At 46.2% G+C, this 15,949-nt stretch overlaps 1 protein-coding gene across 1 annotated transcript in view; it reads right to left on the bottom strand.

The window, feature by feature from the left end:
• The window catches only part of LOC146208172 (uncharacterized), a 96,007-nt gene extending 82,763 nt beyond the window's left edge, over nt 1-13,244 (bottom strand). The window contains exon 1 of the mRNA XM_084591783.1: nt 13,123-13,244. The gene's annotated coding sequence lies outside the window, so the exon portion shown is untranslated. The remainder of the gene's footprint in view (nt 1-13,122) is intronic.
• Between the last annotated feature and the right edge of the window lie 2,705 nt (nt 13,245-15,949).

The following is a 15,949-nucleotide window of genomic DNA, read 5'->3' as shown; positions in this document are numbered from 1 at the left end:
GTACATCGCCCATAGACAATAAGGCATTGATTGGTTGAATAGTTCAACGGAGCTAATCTAGCTCCTCGTAAGCTAACGTCACCTCTCAAGCTCTCATAACTGATCGTGGTTTTTTTGTGAGCATATTGTCTTTGCTGTGCGTGTGTGCACAGAGGTCTCACTGATTTTGGCCAACTTCATTGACCTTTTTCCATATCGCGTGCTCTTTCTTTTTTGCAGGCAATACGTAAATTCCTCGAGACGGACGCCGGCAAACGCCTGATAGAGTCGATCACCCAATTGATCGCGTGCGCTTCTTCAAATTAAACTTAGCCGCAAATCAGCGAGGCGCAAGCATGGATTCAAGGGACACGGCTGTATTTACCTAAAGAGGCTTACACCATACTATCGCGTGTACTCGGTGTCAATAATCTAGCCAAAGTTCTTCGTACCTGGAATTATGAGGGCAGAAAACTGAAATGTGCGCGCGAACTGCGGCCTGTATCTGAAAGCTGGCAGATGGTGGCGCAAACTTTCAACCTTCACCATATCCCATGTTTCAAGCAGCGCCAGTCAATTTATTTTGTATATCTGGAGCGGCGACATACAGTCATCCGACTTCCATGGTTCGAAGGAAATTTGTGCGCTGTTATCTAAAAACGTTTTTTGGTTGCTGTGTCCATAGGAAGGACTCCGAATAAAGGAACTTACCGGGGCTCAGATTTACACGCCTTTAAGAGAGAGGCTGGCGCTGTGGTCGTCGCATCAGCTATCATTCTGTCAGGTGTCCCTATTGGTCAGCAAAAACCAGAGCTGACCAATCGCATACCAGAGCTACATATTTGGCAGGTAATTATTTTGTTTTCCATGTGCTGTTATTTTTCTGCTTCTTTCTCCCCCTCCCTCTACTCCTAACCTTTTAATTTTTTTTTTATCAGCAAAATGAACAATAAAGTAGCTCAGTGTTGAGGAGTGAAAGACAAAGAGTTAGAATAATTATGCTTTGCTACTAGAGCACTAAGGAAAGAGTCATTCAGGCGCGTCGCTTATACTGGCAAAGTGCGATACTCGATGCGCTGCCATGTCTCCGGATAAGGTTTCTCGAAAGCCGCTGGTTCAGCTGAAGGATATTGGCGCGCAGGAAAGCGTAGCGACGATCATGGCAGGCCTAGCTAGAGCGGCAGTGTGAGTAGTACTCCCCCTCCCCCTCGTCACAACACCGCTCGGCAGGGTTTGCAACGCGCATTGAGCGCCATTCGATATCGTGACGCTGGCACGGTTCGTCATGAGGGTTTTTATTTAACCAGCCAAAGGACGAGACACAGGAAGGAAGAGGACAGAACAAGGCTGGACTAGCAACTGAATGTTTATTGAACGGAAGAAAACGAAGACTCCTTCCGAAAAGCACGCGCACAACCCAACCGGTGGAATGGCAGGAAATTGAGAAGAAGATGAAAAAGAAAATTCAAAGCCAATTCAAAGTCAAGGCCTAACTAACGACTTTTCTAATAGAGCAAATTCCTTACAATGAAGGCTAACCGATGCCTTGTCCAGCCTTGTCCTGTCCTCCTCCTCTTTCCTGTGTCTCGTCCTTTGGCTGGTTAAATATGAACCCTTGCCAACTTGCCCGGTCGTCAACCTCGTCATGAGGGCTTTGAGAGGGGAGTACTGCAACTAAAGTAGCAGTACATTGGCAGAAATAACGGCACTGATTTCCATTTTTGTTTTCTCCATCTATTCTTTGTGTCCCCTGTTTCCTACTCGGCATGTGGCATCAAGCCGATGATGACGCATATATGTATACTGGCACCATGAGCCCATGAAGTTGTCTTTTTATGAACACACGCCATAGAAAGACATGTGGTTGACCAGTCCTCTTTGGTTCAGCGCCCGTCGTGGTCATTTATTGCATTGCGGCTACTTTCACGAAAGGTATTTTTTCATGTCAGTTTGTGTTAGCATAAACTCATTGGAAGCATCACGAATTGCACGCAGCGAGTCTTCTGGAGCTTTCATTATGGCGCCACAGCGGTGGGTAAAAAAGAAAAGAAGATACGCAGCGAACTGTGTCAAGTGACTGCTTTAGCCTTAACAATTTATGATAGTGTCTTTATATCCATACGATTTTATTCTCCCTCTGTGTGACTCCCGCGGTGAAAGGGGAAGAAGGAAAAGAAATATGATTGATATACGCCGCCGAAATTGATAGTGCTCCACGTTCAGCAAGATGATTGCCATTAGGTACATCTTGAAGAGTGATATATTATTATACTTTGTGCATGTGTTCCCCACGGATATATTGTGCTCGCGACGAATAGCCAAGAGTGTTTTGCATATACTTTCTGCGCTCAATGTTTACAGTAGCGCTTTACAGTGTGTATAACTGACCGATATCCACGAATAAAACGTTTACTTAATGTGCATTTTCCCGTCAGTGTGGCCTTTCAAGTTTTGTTTGTGTAAGGCGACAGTCTGTTTCCCTGTCCCCGCTAACGTGGGAAGTGGCGAGTATGTGTATTTCGTTTTCAGTGTGGCAACAGATGGCATTCGATTATATTTAATGCCTTAAGCCGCGAGTGATGCGAATGAATAATAATAATAATAATAATAATAATAATAATAATAATAATAATAATAATAATAATAATAATAATAATAATAATAATAATAATAATAATAATAATAACTGGCTCACAGGAAAGGAAATAGGCGCAGTATCTGCCTGTGACATATATGCGGCACTTAGAGAAAAACAATTTTCTCGTGTCCTGCAAACTTCTGCCGCCGCTGAATATATGCATAATACCGCTTTTACTACATATATATTGTAATAATAAATGCAATTACCATCATTAAGCTCTTGCCAACCATTTTTTATCCTTTCTCCCCGCGCACTTTGTACATCAAGATATATATATATATATATATATATATATATATATATATATATATATATATATATATATATATATATGCACATTTACAGGCAGTTACAGGCACACAGATGAAAGGCTAAATTTCTAATGCTAGTTGAATTAAGAAAAGAAAAAATCACCTAGGTATAACAGTCACCAATTTGAAAATCTTGCACATACCGCTTTGTCACTCTTCCAGTATTCTTCGCCGAGGATGCAGACTTTTACAACTTCTTTCTCTACCCGTAAAGGCACGTCCATAAGAATTTTTCGGCCATGATGAAACATGGAGAACATGTATCGTGCTGAAAAGAGGCACACATTTATCAGGTTCGTATAAACGACTCCCGACGCGCGCACGCACGCACGCACGCACGCATGGACGCACACACACACACACACACACACACACACACACACACACTCTCTCTCTCTCTCTCTGTCTCGCGCACACACGCAAATAAATTTTGCTCAATCCTTGCTACACACGAAAAGCGAAATTATTGCTCTTATATGTACTGTATAAAGTTCACATTACAGCATTACACAGCTCCACTTAATTCTAGCCTTCTGCTGTCGTGCTGCAGCTAAATTGCACAAGAAAAATAGAGTGATGCTTGCATGCGTACACATATATCCCTGGATAGAAGCCCGTTACTGTGAAAGGAACTTACCTTTGGGCGAGGAATCAAACTCTCGTGAAGTCCGCACAACGTACTTTACGTTGCCAGCCGCTAGAGATCTCTTCAACTTCTTTAAATCTTCTTCGCATTTCAGATATCCATGCCAGTAGCCTCCTTCCTCATGTATATGTCGCTAAGATAGCGTCGCAGAATGAGCTCCTGACGTTCAGGAGTACCACTCATGGTCGCGTGGAGACAGTGGAACGGATAGAGAAGATCGAGAAGAGCGCGCGCGGATCAACGGCCGAAAAGAGCGCACGGAGCGCGCTTTTTTATTTTGTTTTCTTGCCGACGCCATGACGTCAGTGGTCACGTGAAAAACGGAGGCCCCGCTCCTAGACCGATTTGGTGTGAATGTAGGCTGTAGCATCACCCTCCTGTAGCATCCCGCCCATACGCTCAAAACATGGCGGCTCATGGGGCTCAGCGTCTAATGAAAACTGAGGGGGCGGGGGCCATGACTTGAATGACATCACGCACACGTTTTCAATGGCGCGAATTTTAAACAAGCCTTTTTATAAAATTGCCACGTGGCATTGAGAAGCCTACATCTTTTGAAAGTCGTTGCTTTTCAGCGCGCGCCAATTTCAGCCATCTGAAAGAAATCCAGTTTCTGGTCTTTACGCCTATGTTTATGAGCAGTTTCTCCAGCAGAAAAAAAGTAGTTGGCAAAGGTGGCGGCATAGAAAGGCAGCAAGGGAGGTAGGGCACGGAGAGTGGCTGCTCCCGATTATGATGGAGCTGGGACTACCTTGTGGCGGGGAATCGCCTGCCACCGAATTTTTATCTGTTGTAGGCCGTCATTGCATCCGCCGCCGCTATGTTGGCGGACGACGGCTGTTGCGGCGTGCATCTTTCTCTTCCTCTTCTTTTTCTTTCTTTCTCTATTTTCTCTTCTGTCTGCACGAGGCAGCGGAGGTGGCTGAACTAAAGAGTCAGTATCAGGCCCGTACATTTTCTTTTCCTTCTCCCTACAGCCACAACAACAACTCTGAACATTGTCAAGTAACTCTAGTCGTGCCCATTTCCGAGCCCAGTTCACAACAGAGTGTACCAAGTGTACAGTCGCCGACAGAAAAGAATGGACCACGCCTTCGGAAGATGGATGGATGGAATATAGGAGCGTCCCATTTGAAACGGGGTGATAGCAGCAGCTATCATGCTTATTTTTCTTTCTATATCTTTATTGTTTTAGATTGGCTATCTATGCCATCATTCTATTATTTTTTTGTTTCTACATCACTAACATTGTGTAACTTTTCTGTTTTTAAGACACCAATCTTCCAATTGTTTTTTGCTACCTTCCACCGCCGGTTTATTCACCCGGCCACTGGTATCTCTAAACCCCAGAGCTTCAGGAACAGTGACTGCGCCTGCATCGACTTCCGGATGAATACCATTACATTCGAGTATAATATGGTCAATTGTTTCACTGGAGTTACCACATATAGCACATGCGTCATATTCATTGTTAAATTTCTTTTTGTAGCTGCTTGTTCTAAGGCACCCTGATCTAGCTTCAAAAAGTAGGGCACTGCCTCTTGAGTTATCAAAGAAAGCTTCCTTCCTGATCTGTCTTTTCCACTTTCGATATAATTCCACACTCTGTTTCTTTTCCATCGAATTTATCCAATTTTTACCTTCTGTGTTTTTCACCTGTTGCTTAACGCTCTTTATTTCTCCGTCCATGTGACCAGCATACTTACTGGTTAGTTTCCTAGATTTTTTCTTCAATTGTGAGTCAACGCTTTTTAGGTATAGGTATTTAAATACTTTAGCTGTCCATCTGTTACTGTCCAATTTCCTCAGGCGTTCCTCATAACATTTTACTCTGAGCTTCCCGTACATCGAAAGATTCCCAGCCCAAATCTCCCTGTACCGCCTCATTTGTAGTTTTGCCGTGGGCACCTATAGTGCTAATCGTGCGACGGCTCTCTGATTTTTTTCTAATGTCGCCTGTACCTCTGATTTTAGGCAAAAACCGCATTTTCGAAAGTAAGTCTGGGTACCATAATTCCTTTCCAAATACACCTCAAAACATCATGCCTGTTGTATCCCCACAATTCCCTATGTTTCATTATCCCGGCATTTCTTCGCCCTTTGGCATTAAATGATTGCTCATGCTTTCCAATGTATGCCAATCCTTCGTTTACCCATACCCCAACATATTTATATTCTAATACTCTGGGTATTTCATGGCCTTGTATTTTAAGACCCTGATCAGTTGAGCCGTTGAAAATTATCAGACCAGACTTAACTGCGCTAAAACTGAAGCCTACAGCGTCCCTTTCGTCTCCGCAATACTTAACTATAGAGTTTGCAATTCTTCCAGACTCTCAGCTAGCAGCACAATATCGTCTGCAAACATCAAACCGGGGAGACGCTGCTCTGCCGCCTTTACACCTAATCTATATGACAGGTTAAAACCTAAGTTACTTTCTTGTATACTCCGTTCCAGGTTTATCATATAAATCATGAACAGCAGCGGTGATAGAGGACAACCTTGTTTTAATCCTTTTCATACCTCGACAGCTTCCGTACTTCTTATCCCTTCCCATGTAATTTCTACTTTGTTATCCCGGTATATTTCTTGTAGGAACTCTATTATCTCATAACCGATACCTCCTTCTTTTATTTTGTTCCACAGGAGTTCCCTGTTTACGTTGTCGTACGCCCCGTTTATGTCCAGGAAGGCCAAATACAAAGGTCTATTTTCCACTCTAGATATTTTGATGCATTGAGTATTGAGTAAGCACGAACAGGCTATCATCTAAGCACCTACCATTTCTAAAGCCGTTCTGAAGTTCGAGTATCTTGTCACTTTCTACCCATGCTTGCACCTTTCATTTCACCGCCTGCACGGCCAACCTTAAATAACAGATGTTATGGTAATCGGCCTGTAGGATTTTATGTGCATCCTTTCTCCTTTCCCTTTATAAATCAAATTCAATTTACTGTGCCGCCAGCTGTCCGGAATTTGCTTATTCGTTATGACTGTTTCCAAAGCTTTTAACAACGTTTCCTTACTTCTTGGACCAAGTTCATTAATCAGCTTGATCGAAATTCCATCTATTCCTGTAGATGTGGTTCTAGGAATATTTTTTTTTTTGCCTTTTTCTAGTTTAGATTGGTCAGTTCTAAGCTGCTTTATATTCTGCTATCTTGTGTTGCTTAGTGATTTGCGGAGATTACCCTATCCTCGCTCTTAAATGACTCGGCTATAACTGATGTAATGTAGTTCACTGCGTTGTCTTCATTTAAACAATTTCCCTCATTATCTTGAATCCGGTCTTGCTTTCTTTGATTCTTTTTACCTAGCCAGCTTATATGGTTCAAGATTTTTCTTGGTCCGCCTCTAGATGCATCGTGTAAGTCAGCCATCCAGCGATCGGTGGACTGCTTTATTTTACTTTGGACTAGGGCCTATACGTCAAGTTTCTTTTGTCGATATGATTCCCATTTTTGGTCGATTTCTTCCTGAGATACCTGTGCTTTCTTTGCCGCTCGGTGTTCCCTTGAAGCAGCCCGTGGTTGTTCAATGGCTTGTCTGATTTCCTTATTCCACCAGCTCCGTGGCTTCTTCTTTCCATTCCAGCGGTTTGCTACTTTAACCTCCTTAATTTTTCTCCTTATGAGTAGTTATACCTGTTCATAATCCCAGTCTTCCATGAGGCTTTTCTCTATTGCTTCTTCTGTCTGCTGCTATCTGCGCTATTTGATCGTCGTTTAATTTTGCGTTTACTTTTTGTCTAAGTTCCATTTATCTCTTCATCAAGGGCCCTATCTGCAGACTAAGACGTTTATGATCACTTCCCAGACTACACTCCCCTTCTTCGTCCATTTCCATTTTTGTGACCTTCTATAAATTCCCTGCGACATTAGACAGCAGTCAATGGTCGTCTGCCTGTTGCGGAATTCTCACGTGATTTGGCCTTCGCATTTTGTTTCTCTATTTACTGTAACTAGGTCGTGTCGCTCACAGAAATCTATAGCATTAGCTTCCCGTTACAATACGTGTATCCATCCAGATCGTCGATGTGGCCGTTCATGTCCCCCAGCAGAATAATATCGGCCCCGTCTCCAAACTGGTATATATCGTCACTGAGACATTCAACAAGATCCTTGTTTTCTTGCCTGCATTGGTGTCCTGTTCCTAAATAAACTACCTTTAGCCATGTCCTTATGCCGGCAATTGTTCCTGATACCCAGATATGATATTTACAGGATGGTTTTATTCTTTGCTAATTTGTTCCCTGGTGTATCAACATACCTACCCCTCCACCCTTTTTTTCCGTTCTCGTTCTGTTGCACCCTTCCCAGAGGTAGCCTTCTAGATCCCTGAGATTAGTCTTGCATAGAGCGTACACACCTATTTTGTCATCCTTCAACTGCTGTTCTATCTCTAGCCATTTCGCTCTTTATCTACCTCCTTGCATGTTTATGTAGCTTATCCTAATGTTAAATTTCTTTTTTGTGCCTTTCTTCCTCGACCTCCTCCTTGCCATTTTTTTGGGGCTTAGCCTCTGCTTCACATCTAACTACCTCTGTGCACGGAGCCCTCGCGGACCCCCTAAAAAAAAAAAAAAAAAGCTACAGCCCTGCCTGCCAGGCGCCAGCCGATCTCTGCTCCCACCCTTCTGTTAAAATGAATGCCATCTCGCTGAAAAGCCTTTATGCACCTCCCTGTTTACCTCAACCACTTCTAACCGCTTCTCCAGGCTTAACTTTCTTATGTCCTGTATAATTGCCACCACGTCCTTTTCCAGCTTTCCGTTCGATCTTAGGACCTCCGGACCTCCTGCAGCGTCACCATTTAGGACATCGTTTAGCCCCGCGGCAACTATCACCATACTGCGCTGTGCGGAATTTTTCAACAGCTTATTTTTACTCTCTTTAAGCACTGCCCCCATTGTCATCCCTGGGAAGGCTCCAACTAACACTCGCTTATCACCCTTTACACGATCCAAGACATGTTAGAATCTCCGGCGATAAGCACCTGGGCATTCTCTCTCCCTCCCCCAACTGTTGACTCCTGCTTTCGGCTATCTGTGTCGTTCTCTCTGGGATGTTCATTCTTCCTTACTTCTTCCTTTTTTTCCCGACTTCTTAGTAGCTGCTTCTAACTAACTCTGTCGGCTTGGATCCGCCTGACCTACTTTGCTTATGCCTTTCATGCCAGTGCTGGCCCCAGCCACGTACGGCCCGCACTGGAATGTTCGTCCTCGTTATTTCCAAGGACAAAATCCGCCTGGCCTACTTTGCTTACGCCTTCCATGCCAGTGCTGGTACCAGCCACGTGGCCCGCACTGGAATGTCCGTCCTCGTTGGTTCCGAGGATAAAGTCGGCAATTTTTTTTTTTTTTCATTTGAGGAAGCTGTCCTAGCAGTTTTTGATTTTCTGCTCTTAAAAAACCTACTCCATTTTCTAAATCATCCACACGAGGCATTAAAATGCCCTTTTCTCGTTCAAATCTATCTAGGCGCGCACTAAGCACGCAACACCGACTCAAAAAGTCACTACATTCCGCTTCATCTACAGAGTAAAAACGCGTTTCTTTGAGATTAACCTGCGCCTCACACTGTACACTTTACCTCATTTTGATTGCACAGCTTAAGCATGTATCAACTGAACTATTTCTACTACGAATTCTCAGAATATACAAACTGCAAACGGAAGACACAAAAACGACTAGCAAACACGCTTTAAAATAAATTCTGCGAATGCCAATAGCCTCGAAAAAAGAAGATTTATCTTTAAAAAATAGTTAAAGAATGAACGCCGAGAAAACCTAGCTGCCGGTACGAAAAACCAGGCCGCTAGGACAAAGAGCTAAAATCTATTCTTTAGGCTGCACCTAACCTAACTAGCTGAAAACGAAATGAAGTTAACAAAAGAAAGAACTCATCTATTTGACGCTTTCGGAAGCTCCCGCTGTCGCCAGTCCGTTCGTTTCCTGTAGCCACGTGCAATCGGAGGAGCGATGGAACACGCGTCCGCACCACACGGCTGTCAACTGTCAACTGGCGGCAAAGAAAAGCGCGGGTCAGCGCCATCTAGGGGAAACGCTGACTGGAGTCGAGACGTTCGCGTGACCATGCGCGCCTTTATTTCGCAGCCTGTCCACATTGCTCACTTTCACGTTGTAGTTCACCATTTAAAAGCAACTAGCACGAGATGACGCTGCCGAAGTCGCCGCTGCTGATGCGCCCATATATCGTTTTCCGCGCTCTCCTCTCGCGCTGAGGATTGAAGCCTTCGTATTGTCGGCAAAAACAATCTTGATGTACAGATAAACGGGGTGCAATAGACAGTGAGCACAGTGAGCTGTAAAGAACAAAGCTAGCAGCCCCACAGGGAAGGGCCTGTTGCTTGAATCCGGCTGCTTCGTCATGACCGGTGGTTTGCGCGGTGCACAGCGAGGAACAGACGGCTACAGAGGCGGAACAGATAAAATTTTCGTTTCCTTTAAAACAACAAGCAGGACAGCAACAATATAGAATGCTCATTTGGCTTTCGCTTCTATTTTTGACGACCGTCGTTCTAGGCCGCACTTTGGACAGACATGATTAGACGCTTTCCACATTACGCGTGTCCTGCATTGACAGTCGCTTGTTGGCGCACAAGCCGGCGAAGAATAACGTATAAGAGAAGGATCAGCGAGCTCTCGCTTGGACTATAGTTGTACGGAGCACTTACAACCCACATAAAACCTTCAAGGCGACGTTAAAACAGTCAGTCTTCGGGAAGTGAATTTCTAGCCGGCAGGGACTGCAGCCGGAAGTATGGTTTTCACGCCGAGCAGTGCACCCTAGGAAAAAAAAATTGCTCCGTGTTGATTACGGGAGCAATTGTTTGAGAAAATAGCCCAAGAAAAAATGTCTTCTATTAAATCTTAAAAGCCCTGGAGCGTAAAACAGAATACGATGAGTATCAACTGTGGATCGCGCGATGTCATTTTGCTGGCATGACCCTAACCGAGAATTCCGCATCTAGCGAGAGACACTCCACATCATGCTGTCGCCATCTATGCGGGATTGTCTTCGCGGTAGAAAAAATGCCTGCGGCCGGCGGCGGCAGACGCAGCATTAGTCAGCGGCCGCAATAGCTGTGGATGCGGCGAGCAAACATTGCGCACGGCAAGCCATTCAGACAGCGCATCATCCGAGGCTCGTGCAGCGGCGTCATCTGGTGCCTCTTGCTACGATTAGAGCGCACCAAGCAGAAGTGAGCACCATGGACAGAAACATTGGTAACGGATCCAAAACCCCTTCAGCAATACCAAAGGGCCAGGAAGAGATCACCGACAACGCCACATAATTGATACACAAGACCAGCACATCGGTCTCCGCATTTGTACCGACGCTGCCCTATATCATGACGATGACACCGACATCACGTTTGCCACCACCGTTTACTACCGGGAGGGTTCACAGCTGCACGCTACTAGCCACAGTGGTCTCAGGTACTGGTCTGCAACTGAACTCGAGTTGACGGCCATCGACGAGGCCCTTAAAAACTGCACCAAAGGAACAGATCGTTTCATCCACGTCTACACCGACAGTCAAGAGGCTATAAAAACCTGCAAGCTCGTTCTTACAAGACCTCAGTACAACACCGCATCAAACAGCGCTGCCACTACCTGCGAGGTACCTCACAAGTCTCGGTACGAATTCATTGGACACCTGGACATCACGCACAAGGAACTGGGAACAGAATGGCCCACGAGGCTGCTGGCGCGCAGCTAGAGGAAGACCGCCGGCATAGCCTTGATGTGGGCCCGTCCAACTCGGACCACCCTTACTGTTCTCCCGTCTCCTTCATCATACCGGACTCTGTCATCACGCGGCTTAAACATGAACGGAGGGGTTTGTTGCGGGATATTGTCCCCGATATTACTCCTCCGATCCCTTCCGGCCTCTCTCGTCCTGCCCAAGTTCTAACTCACAAGGCGCGAGCCGGTGCAGCGTACACACCGGACATCCTGAGTCAATGGAGCCGAACCAAGATCAGCTGCCTCAACTGCCCTGCTGACTCCGTAGACCTGCAGCACTTGATCTGGACCTGTCCTGGCACGGCTGACCTCCGCGCACGCTACACATCTGCTCACCACATTCAGAGTTACGAAGACTGGACAGCCCCCAATACCAACGCCAAGCACAAGCTTAGTGCCCTGCTGGATTTCATGTCGGAGTCTGACGTCCTCAACCTCACCTAACCCACCCCCTTTCCCTCTAGGCCTCAGGTCATCCTCATAAATAAAGTTTATTGAATGAATTAATGAAGTGAGCAGTTTAGAGACGCTGCTATAGGGCGCGCATTCTCAATCCAAGGTTTCGAAACCAGGCAGCTTTTCCCCTAGATGGCGCTGATCCGCGTTTTTCTTTCGAAGCCGTAGTCCATTTTATTCTGTCCGCGACTGTACACATCCATGGCTTATTACATCAACCAAGTAAGTGCAGCAATAAAGCACAAAAATAAAAAATGCATGTCGCAGGCAGCACAAACAGTAGCGCTGTTTAAGCGGGCTAATCGTCTCAGTGACCACAGCTGCCGAGGCATGGAAAAGGCTTGAAGTGCCATAATTAAAACATCACCAGATAAGAAACATGTACAGAAAGCAAAGCCATGACGGCTGCAATTGAAATACAAATGACATGAAAGTAGGTGCATCAATGTACACGTGGAACATAAAGCACTGGGATTACTCTTCACGTTTAAATTCTTCGGCCGAAAGAATACAGCAGTTTTCGAGGCAATGGACCAGACAACTTTAACATCAACAAACGCGCTTAACACAGGAGCATTAGATCATACATCGAGTCTGTGTACGACCTCCAGAGATGCTTCTGATCAGCAACCAGAATTTGAAGCAATTGCGATCCACCTGAAGTATATATGTATAACGTTGCACGTACTACATGAGCCTGCAATATGCCAATAAATGCTTTCAGCTTTGCAAGACGCAATTTCAGCTTTTCAAGACGCATTTTCAGCTTTGCAAGACGAAAGATTATATAACCTTTACGGTCATAAGAAAGAAAAACCCCGCCGTTGGAGTACTACGTACTCCGTACATGAAGAAAGGGTGGCACAATTTTTTTAGGTCTTTCAGCACTTGTTTTAGCAGGCCTACTTGTTAACTCACGCACACCTTAAGGATATGCAAGGTGTGTACTGCAGGCTACTAAATATTCTGGAAAACATGAAGCCTAGTACGCACGAAATTATTTTGCGATTAAACAGGCGACAGCAGCCCGAAAAAAGCTATGGAGCCAGAAGCAGACGACACTGACAAGAGCTCACTCACCGGTGAAAGTCAGGCGGGAAGCGGTGTAGTAACATACCGACGGCTGAGTTCACGCTGCCGCAATGTGCCACAGAGCCTCGCTTCATCACTTATCGCGGACTCATTTTGCGATAAAGCGCTAAGCGCTTCAAACGAAGACCGAAAAGTGTAATACAATGCTGCAAAAAGACTGCACTACCCGCACGCCGAAGGAGACGGAACGAAGAAAACTCGGCTCCAGGGTGATAATAATCTTACCAAATGGCGATAGAGCAGCGACCAGCAGGGGCGTCGAAATATTCGCATTTTTCAGACTTGCGAGCTAAGGTTGTATTACGCTTTCCCGGGCGCACCAAAGCAGACAGAGATAAGAAACCGCTCCGTGGGTTCGTCAGCTTCGTTGCCTTGGTTACCTCCGTGATTGCCAACTTCACAAGGGGGGCGCAATAAGAGCCACCGTTGTAAGATTTCTAAAAATTTAAGAATGATTTAATAAAATATCTTACCTCATCCACATCCAAAGTTATCAAAATATCTATTCTTATGCTGCTTCATACTTTTTAATTTGTAGTAATATAATTTCTTAATTTGAGTGTCTGTTCCCCGGCCTGTGGCTATGCTGAGGTACTGCTAAACCGCTTTTGGACCCAGCCTTTGCCACCACTCTATGACTCTATTTCCGCCATGACAAAAGCCGGAACCGCCGGAAGCGGAGGCGACGCGCACGCACTTCCTACATTTTAAAGCGAAAGACTAATGACTCATGCTTGCGGCCACGATCGTGTCCGTCCGTCCATCTGTCCGTAATGCTTTAGCTTGGTAACGTTATTAGTGGTGTAGTATGTCGTGCCTTGAAATTAGTGGTGACGTCCTCAGTAGAGTAGTATGTCGTATCTTGAAATAAATGATGCCGTTATCAGTGACCAACATCGTGTTTACAAACAAGGGCGGCGCTCGCGGCGCAGCAGCCGACTGGAGGTGAAAAGTAGGGTTAGCGCCTATAGGAATACGGGGAACGGAAAGATTTCCCGATTCTGATGATTTGCGAGACTGTTCACAGAACGATATACCGACCGGGTCCAGTTGCAGACGACCATGCCACACCGGCGCCGCCGCTAGCAGACGCTCCGGAACATGGATGGAGGCGGCCGCGGAGGGTATTGCCAGCTGCGCCGTCGTCTGCTGCAACGCGATTCTCGTTCGGTTCATATTGTGGTATGGTGTTTCACTACTGCTTTTTAAATGCAATCCTGCCTAGGACGTACCGCTTGAGCGACATTATTATCAAGCTAATCTACCCCATGCGGCAGCACATCTGACTGTGAATAAAACTGCGCGATTCGCTGCATGAGCCTTTTGGGAGTTTCCGGATTCACAACATCGATTATTAGGCAAGGTTTAATAGTAGCTTGCCCCAATAATGGCGAAGCATACTTAGTCACACACTTCTTCAAAGCGCTGGCCAACGCTTAACGATCGGCCACCACTTCTGGTGCTCTGCCAAACGAGAAAAATGTTACAGTAAGTTCCGTTTGCATGTGTTTCTATGGGCCGCCCTCAATTCGCACCTCCATACGTTTCGCGGTGTTTAAAAATACTTCGCCGCGGTAATGAGATTTCATACTTTCACGATCAGTTCTAGGATGTTCATGGTTGCTCTGTGCCGAATAACTACATCATAGGTGCGGAGGAAGTTGCGATAGCGCTAGCTTACGTAGAAACGGAAGCCAATGTTCATAATTAGCGACAGCAAAACTGCCATTCAAAATTTTAGAAAGGGGAGGATATCGCCGGAGGCGGCCAAAATCCTCACCCAAATAACGCTGAATAGGAAAATTCAGTTAATTTAGACACTCGCTCACGCTGCCGTCCCTGGTAACGAGGCGGCTCACGAGCTAGCCCGAGCTCTCTACTTCCGGGTAGCCGTCGAGCCCCCGAACACTGGGCATACGATGAGCGTCTGCAAAATTATGGGGAAATCATCGACCATTATAAATCGGGACGTAGACTGGTACCGCCGCCAGATGTTAGCCTAAATAATAGAGAAGCTGTCGCGTGGAGGCGGCTACAAACTCATACGTTCATGAACCCGGTATGGGCGTTTCACGCGCTACCAGACCTTAGGGACAATGCTCTGTGCAAACACTGTGGGGCGAGAGGGACCCTCGACCACATAATTTGGGAGTGCCCACAATCTTCAGAGATAGCACAAAATATTACAAGTAGCCTGGGATACCCTGCTGCGAAGGTGGTGGTGGTGGTGACAAACTTTATTAAGATGAGCCTTAGCTGTGACATCCTAGGGATGGAATGGCTCTTGGGTGCGTGTCGTGGCCGGAAGGTGACGTTTCCCGGCGACTTCCAAAGCCCAGTCCACCAGCTGCCGTTGGGCAACCGGCTCAGAACTGGGCACCGCAGCCTCCCATCGCTCGAGGTTTGTGAGTTGCCATTCGGCAGGTGGAAGATGCTCAGGGCAAGAATAAAGAATGTGAGCAAAATCCGCTTTTGGAGCACCACAGAGGGTGCATTCTGGCGTGAACAGTCCCGGGTGAACAAGGGCGAGGTAGGCAGGGGAGAGGAAAGTGCGGGATTGTAGCTGGCGCCACGTCACCTGCTGCAATTTAGTGAGAGACTTGTGTGGAGGTGGATAGGCAAGACGTTGTTCGCGGTAGTGCACAGTGATCTCGTGGTACGTGACCACACGATCTCGAGCGTCACCCCAGGCGTCGGCGGCTCCTGCTCGGCTGACGAAACCTCGAGCAAAAGAATGAGCCGCCTCGTTACCTGGGTGGCCGGCATGGGCTGGAACCCAGAGAAGCTGAATAGGTCAAATAGGAACGGGAGATTGGCTGAGAAGCCGGAAACACGTCCTTTCGCAAAGTTTCGTATGGCTGTCTTCGAGTCAGTAAAAATGAGGGTCGCCGATGTAGTAGAGATTGCTAAGGCTACTGCCGCCTCCTCCGCTTCCGCGGAAGTGGAAGCGATGACGGTACCTGCGGTAAGAAGGGTGGAGGAGTTTGACACTACAGCTAGGGCGAAGGCGGGAGAAGATGTGTAAGAGGCAGCATCGACGTAGACGGTCTCC

Source organism: Amblyomma maculatum, chromosome 1 (assembly GCF_055883805.1).
Source record: "Amblyomma maculatum isolate TAMU_Amacu chromosome 1, ASM5588380v1, whole genome shotgun sequence".
Classification (NCBI taxonomy): Eukaryota; Metazoa; Arthropoda; class Arachnida; order Ixodida; family Ixodidae; genus Amblyomma; species Amblyomma maculatum.
Note: the sequence above shows the minus strand (reverse complement) of the source record. Positions and strands in the feature narration are given on the sequence as shown.